We start from the raw sequence: 12,294 nt of genomic DNA on the forward strand, positions 1-12,294 counted from the left end.
GTGTCAGTGGCGTAATTTTGTCTACGGTCCGCTATCTATATATGTATTTGTGCAAATTAAAAAAAATGCATACAAGTCATTCCTTGAAGACTATTTTTCCCATTAATATAAAGACTCAGTGTTAAATATGACATCTAAATATCGATTAAATTTTTTTTTGTTATTTTGATTTCAGGGATTTTAATTATATTTCCTTAAGTGTAACCTATGTTCCAATTAGTCTCTTTCTAAATATATTTGCATAATTTCAACACTTCATAAACCTAAATGACTCACGGGAAAGAGAGAATGTACTAAAAATTTAAAGATACATAAATATAAGGGGAAGAAATAAGTTTTTCTCAACTAGGGATTCAGGATCACTATTATAATGTACATGGAGGAAGAACGATTTTAAGGAATATCCAATATGAACGAACAATATTTTTGACATGAAAATTATGTAAAGACTGTTATCTCTTAAATTCTCATTGTCACTCTTAATCTTAGGTTCAAAAATTGTCATATCCATTTCTAATCAAATATATGAAGAAGTTTTGGAATTCTCATCATCACTTTTCTGATATATTTCATCTTCCTAAATTATTAAATTGTATGCATAGCATGGAAATAAAAAGTAGCAGGTAATTTGATTGTTTAATAATTCATCGGAAGCAATTTTATTATTATACAACTTCATTTCAAGCAATTTTATAATTGTGTGCACTTTCATTGAAATTTATATTGTATTCGGACAATCAAACTATTTTATGATAAGAAATTGTCACGCGAGACCCCATTTTATTTTGAAAAATATACCTCGCCCATAAGGTTGTACAGGTGGACAGTTGGTCCCTACAGGAATCAAAACCTATCGCTGGCACCCATAGTAGTTTAAACTCCACAGCTGCCGTGTTATAACACAACCAAAACCACAGATGGTGAAGGTCTGTGCCCCGAAGTAGGTCAAATTCCATCGTTACAGATTCTCTAAGCATCAAACAACCCTTTTATCTGGTATAATCCCCCCTTATATGCCCCCCGAAATCGCCACTCATCATAGCTTTACCAGGTTCAAAAGAGGCATCCACTGCAAAATTTCAGACTCCTAGGTTCAACGGTGTGGGCGCTCATGAAGGACACACAAATTCTATTTTATATGAATGTTACCGGCAATATGAATAATGAGGCATTATATTGAATACCTCGGTAATGTATATAAGGTCTGATGGTGTCAAGCAAATTATATAATAAATGATTTTTTTTAAATATTTTCCTAGGTAATATATGTAATAACTAGGTATCATATATAATGACCACTAACTGTTTAGGCAAAGTATTAAATGTTGACGAGATGGGATTCGAAAACTTTATTATGAATTAGGTATTTGAAATAATAGATATTATTTTTTAGAAAAAAATGATAGTAAAAAGGAGACTGAAAATGGAAAAGCTGGCATGTTACTAGTTAATATAGATTATTCGCAAAAAACTGTTCCGACACTCTGATGTACACACAGACATACATCTTTCGATTAAAATATCTTTTTACATTCAGATAAATTCACTTATACATATTACTTATTGTAGTAAAAAGACAACAATGAGATTTTGAATTGCACTTAACTTTTGTTTAACGCAAAGGCACCTACTATTTTGGCATTTTGGAAAATCCTTGCCGCTTCCAGTAGATTGAGAAATAGCTTCTAATCGAAGAGGGATTCAATTAGCAAATCTCACCAAATTATTTTTGCATACAGGGAATTGTAATAGTACATATAATTGTTTTCCTTCTGTAGTTCCAAGCTTGTAAAATTCATCATTGGCTTAACCACTTTACCTCTTTTGGCACCTTTTCGTTTTTTCTGGGATGTCTCACACAGTTGAAAAAAATAGTTCAACATCATAACGGGTAATATTCTTGTAAACTTTTGAGCAAGTTTTTCCGACATTTTGTCTCCTCCACCATGACCGATAGCCAAATGGGTCTTAGTCAAAATGAATAATAACTCAGAGTCTGAGATATAAAATAGAATATTACTTGAATTTACTTTCAAGTAATATATTAATTTGTTCCTATTTCCAACTGTCATGACGTCATAATGTTTAAGAACATTGTTTCTTGGTGTCTTCCTAATGATGGCCTTCACTTTTTTTCCAAATGAACACGTTGGTATCTATATTTAGCAACGTTGGCTCTTACATGAGACAATTCATGGTAGAAGCGTTGTTGCATGTCAGCCTGGAGTGGCTCATGCACTGACAATACACTGTCTTCCGACATACGGGCACTAGAAACCAGGGTGAAAAATGTCGAGAATATACTTTTTTAATAGATGATGAAAATATATATATTGGGTAAGTTCCAGATAAACCGAGCTAGGGAGTTGTGTTAAACGTAATCGTACCTCCCAAATACTACTTCAATTATCTGGTTCCTTTGTTTTATTTTCCTGATTACCAAACAAAAGAAAGCATTATTTATATTGATGCGTCATTTCTAGGGATGGAAAATGATACTCAATGATATAATCAGGATGATACTCATCAAATATTATTTCATTATTATGACGTCATTTAAAGTTATCCTTAAAAGTTTTAACTTATTAGGATATAAACCAGATTCAAGAACGAATTACCTAGGTTGACCATATTAAAACTTCAATTTGTGAAGTGAAACAACCTTCTTGTAATCTTCGAATATATTTAGATCTTAAGGTTTGGGTCAATTATTATAATGTTTGAGAGTAATCCATTTTTGTCCAATTCAAATAGTTCATGCCAGCTCGAAGAGAATGTAATCGAAATATGTTGTTAATTATAGGAAATAATTTAACGCGCACAATGCACAAGTACCTATGCACTATGCTTGATTCTGTATTGTTATTTACAGTCTGTAACTAAGATGTAATATATACATTGCCGGCGTCGCTTTGACCAAGGAGTGAGTAGGGAAATTATTCAGAAAATACTTATATATACTAATAAATTTGATTTGAATGTTTCGTTGTTGTCGAGAAAGATCCTAATAATTGTAATTCTCTTACTATTGTATTAACGATGGAGCAGGAAATTGTATAAATTTTATACTAGATATACTAAGCACACTATATCAATCCTGTTAAATAAGGTGATCCACAAAGTCTCATCACATCACCCTTCCCCACCCTTCAAATAAATTTGTTTAATCTGGTTTATTTTTGCAAATACTGCATAGTACTATGTCAGGACATCATAAAAAACCAAGACTGCTAAATAAATTCTGTCGGAAACTTAAGGTCAGACTCCCCACAAAGTACCCCGAAAAACCATTAAATTAATATTATTTTGATCCTATAAATTACATGGACAAAACTTGCATCAATGTATAGTACTATCTTATGGCATTATAAAAAACCAAGGACTCATTGACTTTTGGCACGTTAATGAATCATATTCGTGGGATTGGGTTGAGGATTGAAGAAATGGAAAAAACTCCCATCGATAGAAAGAAAAGAATATTGATTAATGAGTCATTATTCATAGCTCTTGTCCGAAGATGGCGGGTAGCCTCTTATTTCTCTAACGTATCTACTTTTACTATCAACGAGATTAAATAGTTTACGAAGGTGTATCCCTTTCTTGGATTCATCTCACTTGGCCTTAGTATTATTCCATTGTGTAATATATATATATTTTATTAATATTAGTTCTTACGATATTACTACTCATTCTTTGTAGACTCCGTCTCGACTTTCTTCTCAAGCTGGAAATCACCAAAGAATTTTATCAGAACAAACTATTTTAAAATATCTAACTAAGATATATTTAACAGGATTGATATAGTGTGCTTAGTATATCTAGTATAAAATTTATACAATTTCCTGCTCCATCGTTAATACAATAGTAAGAGAATTACAATTATTAGGATCTTTCTCGACAACAACAAAACATTCAAATCAAATTTATTAGTATATATAAGTATTTTCTGAATAATTTCCCTGCTCACTCCTTGGCCAAAGCGACGCCGGCAATGTATATATTACATCTTAGTTATCCCAGATGGTCGGTAAAATCATCAAGCTGGACTATATCTTAATCAATGATCTCCTTTGTATATTTTCTGAATTTACCCTATCATTCTTCAGAAGCCTATTTTCCGCTCTTGGAACTCTCTCGATCATGCTCAATCAAGAGGGCTATCTTGTCAACCTTGTTTGGATCATTGATAATAGGGAAAAAACATCAGCCCTGAAGGATACCATATTTTCATTACGTTGTGGTGTATGACTTTTTATCACTTAATACTTAATTGATTACTTTTTATTCAACGTGATTTTGCATGTTTCATTTTATGCCATCTATTTATAGATCAGCTCTGGAGAAGCCAATAGTTTGTGTTATGTCTATTTTATATATATATATATATACTCAAGTCATTAGTTATAGTTCATATAAATAAAATATTTTAATAGGATGATTTTATATCCTTCAATTGCTATAATAACGATTATATACATTATTTTAATTATTAAAATAAGAAGACACATAAAATACATACTACGTAACTGATGGTAAAATGTATGGAGATTCCAGGGGCCATGCTTCTCATATATTCTAATTTTTCGATTCGATTGTAATTTAATACTTGTCATTGGAGCCTTTCACTTATGTCTTTGTAAAAAAAATGTCTAAAGGTCCCATTCCCTGTTTCAATATCCACTTTTTTCTTTTTGACAATTACCTCTTCTTTTTCTAAACAATTTATTACTCTCCATACATTTGGGTGCATGCTTGAGATTGAGCTTTGTAATTAATGCATTGTGAAACCTACCAATGCTATTGTTTGTTCTGTTCTTTCCACTCGTTCATAAACGTTCCATAATCTAATGGGAAAAGTGGGTTGTATTCTACTAAACTTTTGTAGAAAATCACGTAATCTTCCATAAATATTATTCATGTTATCCCTAAAAAATAGGGCATTCTAAACCTCAATCACAAGTATTAAGCTGCCACAAGTCAATGAGTCCTTTCGAAATAGACTCATCATTCCAGATCCGTGATTCCTTACTCCTTCTCCTTATAAATAATAAAGTACAATCAGGACAAGACTTAGACGATTACTTTTTTATTATTTATTGCTTATTTCATCAATATTCATCACTTATTCATCACTATTATTTATCACTATTCATCACTAACACAAGTAAATAGAATTTCATTAAGATCATTTTATAAAGAATGCTATCAATTTACCTGCTTTAAAATTGAGATAAAATGTAATTTTGATGTATGCGACATTAATAAGAAATTTAGCTGGACAAGCATGATAATTTTCTGTTTTTAAAATGAATTCAGCCTTTTTATCCAATACATAAATAATTTTGTTTATTTTAGCTATTTATTAAGGGGAATTTTGCGCACTTTTTTAGTTTCTATACATTTTTTTCTTGAAACCAGAAATTTTATAAGGCAAACATGCAATTCGTAACTTAGCTTCTGCATTACCTTCCTTGAAAAGGTCTGCCTCTATACGAACAACATCTAATGAATTTGGGGGAAAATCGCCCTCAAGCCACACCAAGGGGTAGCAACTATTTACATCCTTCCATCTATACTCTTGGAGAGATAATTCTGCTTGGGTCGATCTAGTTGCAGTAAGCCACCGTTTTGCAACTAAATGAGGTCTTGAACAATGCCGTAAAGAACTGCCATACAACTTCTGCACAGATGTGATTCGTTCCTCAACTTTCTTTCGTATGTACTTGTCCAAAAACAACGGGAACAGCAGTTCATTTACAGATGTCATCCTGGTGTACATCTCACTCACAAACTTTTCAACTGCGGCAATGGTGGATGCTGACTCCCTCTGACACAAGCTAACTAAAAGCTGAATGTGCTTCGTTTTTTTTTCTGGAAGAACTTTATTGGTTTTATTTCCTCCTTTCCATTGAAGACGTTGGATAGCTGATGCCAATCTAAGCAGTTAATCGTCGAGCCATACATCGGAACAAAAGTTCACAAATACAAGATAAATCAAATCTCAAGTGTAGTCGGTATGTTTAATGGCCACAGACAACTTAATAGATATCTTTTTACTGTCGACTCTGTGAAAAAGATGAGGAAACACCATTTCATCTTATCTATGACTGTGTCCCTACAATGTAGTAAATGACTGAACTTGCTAAGGAGTCTGTGGAAAAGAAAAGATCATTGGAGGAGCAACTTTTGAAGATTTTTAATATGTTGTGTAATTATTATTTATTTTATAATAATACATTTAGAAACTCATAGATCCATGTATCTTATGTGATGAAAAAATGTAAATTTTACGGGTTTTGGGATACTTTGTGGGGAGTCTGACCTCAAGGTTCTGACCGATTTTTTTTGTCAGCCTTGGTTTGTATTATGTCATGATATATTACTATACAATGGTATAGTTTTGTTCATGTACTTTATGATTAAAAAACAAGCCCAGAGGCTATTTTTAGGGGTCTGGAGGGTAAATCGAGCATTACGGGTTGTAATCCACCGCCAATTCATCTAATATCATCAGAGACCTAATCCACTATTACATGAAGTGGCAGTGAGTTACAACCGTTAATCGAGTTGGCGTGGGATATCAACCCGTAATGCTCGATTTACCCTCCAGACCCCCCCTAAAAATAGCCTCTGGGCGTGTTTTTTAATCATAAAGTACATGAACAATATAGTATAGTATATATAGAAGTATAGTGGATGCTGTTTATGATGACATGGGTTGCAACCCGCTTGTTAGTTGCGTTGGCACGCAACAAAACCTGTGGTTGTGATATGAAGTGCAGCTATAGTGAATGCCGTTTTTGATGATATTACATGAGTTGGCAGTGGGTTACTTCCCGTTTTTTAGTCACGTTGTCACCCATCACAACCTGTGGGCTAGGATATCAACAGGGGTTACAGTAGATGGGGTCACTGATGATATTACATGAATTTGAGGTGGATTACAACCTATTAGTTTGTCCCCTTGCCACGCAACAAAATCTGAGGGCGGGGATATCAACTGGGCTATCTAGTTCAGTTATTATGCACATGATCCTGTTATTTTGCATATTAACGGACTTCTTACTTTAATTGCAACATATATAAGGAAGATTTACAGATTATGAATTTAAAAAAAAATGTGTTATAAACTTCAAATAACTTACCAACATATATGTGTGAAAAAAAAAAAAAAAAAATTCTCGATGATAGTCCATCTTTTATTTGTGCCAAAAAATTGCCAAATCGAAATCGAAAAAAAAACTGGCATTTCTTCTTAAAAATTGAAAAATGACATTTGATGAAAGAAAGATATTTTTTTTTTAATTATTAAGAAAATGACAGGTATTTCAGTTAAACATACATTTTGATGTGTCAAATTTAAATACAAACGAATTTCCAGACAAATTTTCTACAAACTTTATTTTTTCTACAATCTACAAAAATAGACCTTTTCAAGGCAATTGATCTGATTCAAACTCTAAAAGAGATCCTAAATGAATAATCTTCTTATAAAAAATGTTTCTATCCATTCTGGAAAAATCTATATTTGCTCTATATTTACACTGCAAAACAAAACAAAAAAAACAGAGAGACTAACAGATGTTAGGTGTTTAAAAGATAGCCCATAAAGTCACCTTATGGGATCCCAAGTTTTCAATAAATTAACTGCTTACAGTGAAACTTTATAAAAGCTAAGCAGCTGTCCTCCCAAACATTCCAAATTTCAAGATTACCATCTTGATTTTCGGTGTTATTTTTTATATTCCGAGAATGCTTACAATTTATAACTCTAAAAATATTCATTGATTGTTATAAATTGCATGAATGTAAGATGGAGACAAAAATTCATTTCTGTACAAAACTAATGTGTTTATTTGAAAATAAACACATAAATCCGCCCATTTTGTTCCTCTAATGTAAACACAGCTTCTCCTTTAAATTTCAAAATCAACCTACAATAATAACATAATGTATGAGGGGGGCAGCTCATTACATTATATCCAGGTTGAAGGACATACTATATCTTTGGGGAAAAGTGAGAAAAAATTGTAATACTTTAATTGTTTTTATAGGAAATCAAAATACTTAATTCTTTGGATATCTATTATCGTCATTTATTAGTAATAATAGGTGTATGTTGATATATGTATAATGTAATTGTTATATAAAAAGATAAGTATATTTTTTTGACTTAAGTTTCAATATGTTTCCGCATTCTTTTTCCAGCTTGATTTCTGTTACTTTTTTTTTTTTTTTTTTTCATTATTATTTTTGGACGTTGCGAGTGAAAAAATATGTAGTAGGTAGAAGGTAGTCCAACTAGAAGGAAATAACATTTTCGTCATTATCAATCGCTCGTATATGAATAAACAACAACAATATTGCCTTCAGCAAAGTTAAAACTTGAAATCAAATTTATTTTTTTTGAAAAATTCAGGAAATGGTTCGGATTGAACATGAACATGTTTGAAAAATTAATCCTAAGAAAAACTAAACTACTGCCTACATCTACAATCATGTATTTATGGGGTTTTCCACACAACCAGGTAGAAACGTCGTCAGTCTTCACTTGTTTGTGTATCGTTATGTATCATTTTGATTAATCCTCCCAGGAATGTCCCTTTCCTCAAATGTTGGCATTTCCTTGTTTGAAGAACCGTGCAAATAAGGATACACTTCGTATTAGTGATGGATTTCGGTGCTAGAACCGAACCTCATAGATTTTTTAGTTTTCCGCGCTAGAATCGAACAAAATAGCGGTTTTATTATTATTATCGCTTCTATTCCTGGGTTCCCTTTTCAAATGGACTCTTGTTAAAGATCAACAAATTGACTAAGACTGTACTTTAGTTTGACAACACATCCGAAAATATGTTTTCTTTTTTTCATTGTTCTCTTATGTAATCCATAGAATGGGCTTTAAGAGTCACATTTCACCAAGATGGTGGAAGGGGGAGGTGTGTTGCTTAGATTCTGCATTCTGATTTGCTAAACTGTGTGACGTCATAAATATACAAGTCACTCAGAAATGGAAACAATAATGTAACAACGTGAGTTGAGAATTTAGAGATTTCTTTCAGTCAGCACAATCAAAACTCAAATTGTGCCTCTAACAAGGAAAAATAATCAGTCTATTCATCAGCCCCCAAATCTGCAGTTTCTTTTGTATCCACTTCTGTGACCTACTTTACTCTCTGCTACTTCTACAGTCTCATGTGGATCAAGGTTATCATCCGTGCCGCCATCTTCTCCTACAAGTTCCTTCTCGTGTGAAACTCCATTTTCGGTGAGTAAACAAAATGCTAATTTTGTAGATTAATTAATGCGAAAAAAATGGTCTTTCAAATATTATTATTGATTGGAAAAATGGGTAGACGGATATTTAAATTAATTCATAAGACTTGAAATATTCCTTTCCACACTCTGTAGTGCTCTGTGTGCCGTGGCCTCTTTTCCATCTCCAGCCGTTACATTCTATAACAATCTTCCAAAGGATCCGCCAATGCTCCGAAAGTGGGTCAAGGCTTGCAAAAGAAAAGACAAGTTCAATCAAAGAACATCTCGTATCTCCAGCAACCATTTCAGCCACGATTGTTGTGAAAGAGATCTCCGTAATGAACTACTTGGACTAGCTTTACGAAATTTGTTGAAGAAAGGATCTGTTCCATTTGAAAATTTATACAGCTTTTCAAGCTTAACTATTAGGCTGGGTCGTACTTTTCATTTTTCCGAAAATCCAAAACTACATCAATTTCTCTTTGAAAATGAGAGAAAAGGCGTGTTTTTCTATATTTTTCTAATGCTGACTTTCTATGTGTAATTTATAGATATTTATATTAAGGTAATGCATATGTATTACCCTTGATGTGAAGAATTCATATATAAAGAAATTTTAATCATTAATTTATTCTAAGCTAATTATTTGTAATTATACTGTTTCGTTTGGAGAATACTTAGAAACATATACTTTTATTTATTAACCTTATAATGCCCCTATCTGTTGATACTCTATTTTGTCAATCCCTTTATTTTGTTTCTAAATATCTAATAAGAGAAAATAAATATCACAATTCAAATAATTTATAAACAAATAAAGTTTTACTTGATTAAATGATGAAAATATTTACACTACATTTGAATCAATTAAAGAGTTTCAAATTTTTGTTTCAGTATATCATTATTATAATCTATTTAATTTTAGAAGGTTATAGATGTCTTGCTTGAAGTCATCATTTAACATCTGTCTCCTGCTGGCTTTCTGAGTCTTAGTTGTCCCATTTCTATTTTTTATGATAAATAAATTGAAGAAACTGCTCTGACGATTTCAACAACCATCTAACAACTTTTTTTTTTTAACATGGCCATGTCAACACACTTTTGTTGGTGTTTTGATGAATAATTTTAACTTAAAAGTTGCTCAAGAGAAGGTAAGAGGTGGCTATGCCAATCCTTTTGACCAGTTGATCAGGCAAATGATGCTAGAAGTCCCACTGTTTATAGCAGGCATTTTTCTGATCCTGACAGATAGGCTATTCGGTTGATCGTTTGGTCAACTCTCTCCCCTGGTTAAATATTCTTGATTCTGTCCTGTAGTTATACATTTTGTGGAACTTTAGTAAGCATCAATACTGAATAGTTAATACAATATAAATTTGTAAACTTTCCATTTATATTTTTGCTCAAAATCTTGCTCAAGATTTTTCCAGGTTTTTTTCCATTTAAATTATTTATCATTAAGAACAACACAAATATCAATGTATAAAATGAAGCTCAAAGATTTCCATTAAACATTTTTTGATTACCCACAAGTACAGTTTGATAAAAATAATATTTAAATAAAAGAAGAGTAGATTTCATACATCAAGTACTAAAGGATCTTAATCATGATCTAAGGTTACTTTATGATTAACAAATCAGATTGAAAATGTTGACGAAAAATGAGTTAATATCAAAACTTAATTATTGTAATACTAAAAAGTGATGGCTATGCAATTTGATATCCAACTTGTTATCCAATTTGGGACTAAAAATAATTTAAGCAATCAGTAAAAGTATAAAAGAATCAAAAGTTGAGGTTTCAAGTGTCCAGGATCCATAATTACTCCTACAGACTATTTAATTTGGGAAAAAAAATAATTTTATCCATCAGAAAAAGAATAGAGGAATCAAAAGGTGAGGTTTGATCTATCCATGATCCATGATTATTCGTACAGACACATTCGTATTCACAAACTACACAAAAAGTGTAAAATTAGTTAGAAAGTTTTGAATGCAGTAAATAGATACGAAACAAGGCACAATTTTATTCTTGTCAAATTAATATATATTGAAAAATGTAATCAAATTCGGGACTAACAACCAATACTTATAGTCATATTTGGATTATTTTGGATATGTTTTTATAGAAAGGGATTTTTAATCTAGTGTAATACTAGAGAAGTACTGGAGAAAAGTTATTGCATGAACAAATCAAAATTCAACATTTGAAAAAAAAATATATATATTATTGAGTATTCCGAAATATATTTTTATGACTTGATCAATCTTTGGTCTATCATTAACTAGAATGGATGTATCTGCAAGTAAGTGCACTAACCTTCAATACTCTCATTTAGTCAAATCAATGCAATATTATCCCTAAGTATAGAGTGGAACATTCACTTCAACTCAAAGCCTAATGGTAATTAAATATGAATAGTATTTAAGGAAATGACCTTTTAGTAAAAAAAAAAAAAAAACTGTTTAAAATGTAGTTTTTCATGTACAAAATGTTATAAAATAATTTTTACCTCCTTCTTGCAAGATATAATTATTAGTTATGTCTGGTATTTCCTTCAATAAATTAATGAAGGATTGTAAAAATAGTCATTATTATTATTAATTAGATAGAAGTTTGAATCTTGAAGGATTCCTAAATCAATTGTACAATTGTATGTACTAAAATTTATTTCAAGTATATTTAAATAAAATTCTTACTTTTAGAGATCAGTCAAACAATTTTTGTATTCTAAAAAAAAGGGTAACAAAAGGCATTTCTCAAACTTGTAATCATTTTTCAAAAATACACTTGCATAATTGAGTTGTAATCATCGTAAATGTTCATTTGTGTTGCATCCCTTTGAATTCATCCAAATAACCTCACAAACAAAAAAGTAATTTGCTTTTTTTTGAAGTCTACTTAATGATCTCATTTTTCAACAATTCTCGTAAAAAATTATGAACTATTTACAAGCTACACAATATGTACAAAGAATCTATTGCAAGTTGCATGTGAATCATTTTTATTACGGGAGTTTTGTTGTTACTTCAAAT

The 12,294-nt window shown here is 31.3% G+C and overlaps 1 long non-coding RNA gene across 1 annotated transcript; it reads left to right on the forward strand.

Moving 5' to 3' along the window:
• Positions 1-8,347: 8,347 nt before the first annotated feature.
• LOC139905728 (uncharacterized) lies at positions 8,348-10,108 on the forward strand. Its single transcript, XR_011780753.1, has 2 exons — positions 8,348-9,352; positions 9,412-10,108. It is a non-coding gene; the product is annotated as an uncharacterized lncRNA (long non-coding RNA).
• The last annotated feature ends 2,186 nt before the right edge of the window (positions 10,109-12,294 follow it).

Source organism: Lepeophtheirus salmonis, chromosome 1 (genome assembly GCF_016086655.4).
Source record: "Lepeophtheirus salmonis chromosome 1, UVic_Lsal_1.4, whole genome shotgun sequence".
Taxonomy (NCBI): Eukaryota; Metazoa; Arthropoda; class Copepoda; order Siphonostomatoida; family Caligidae; genus Lepeophtheirus; species Lepeophtheirus salmonis.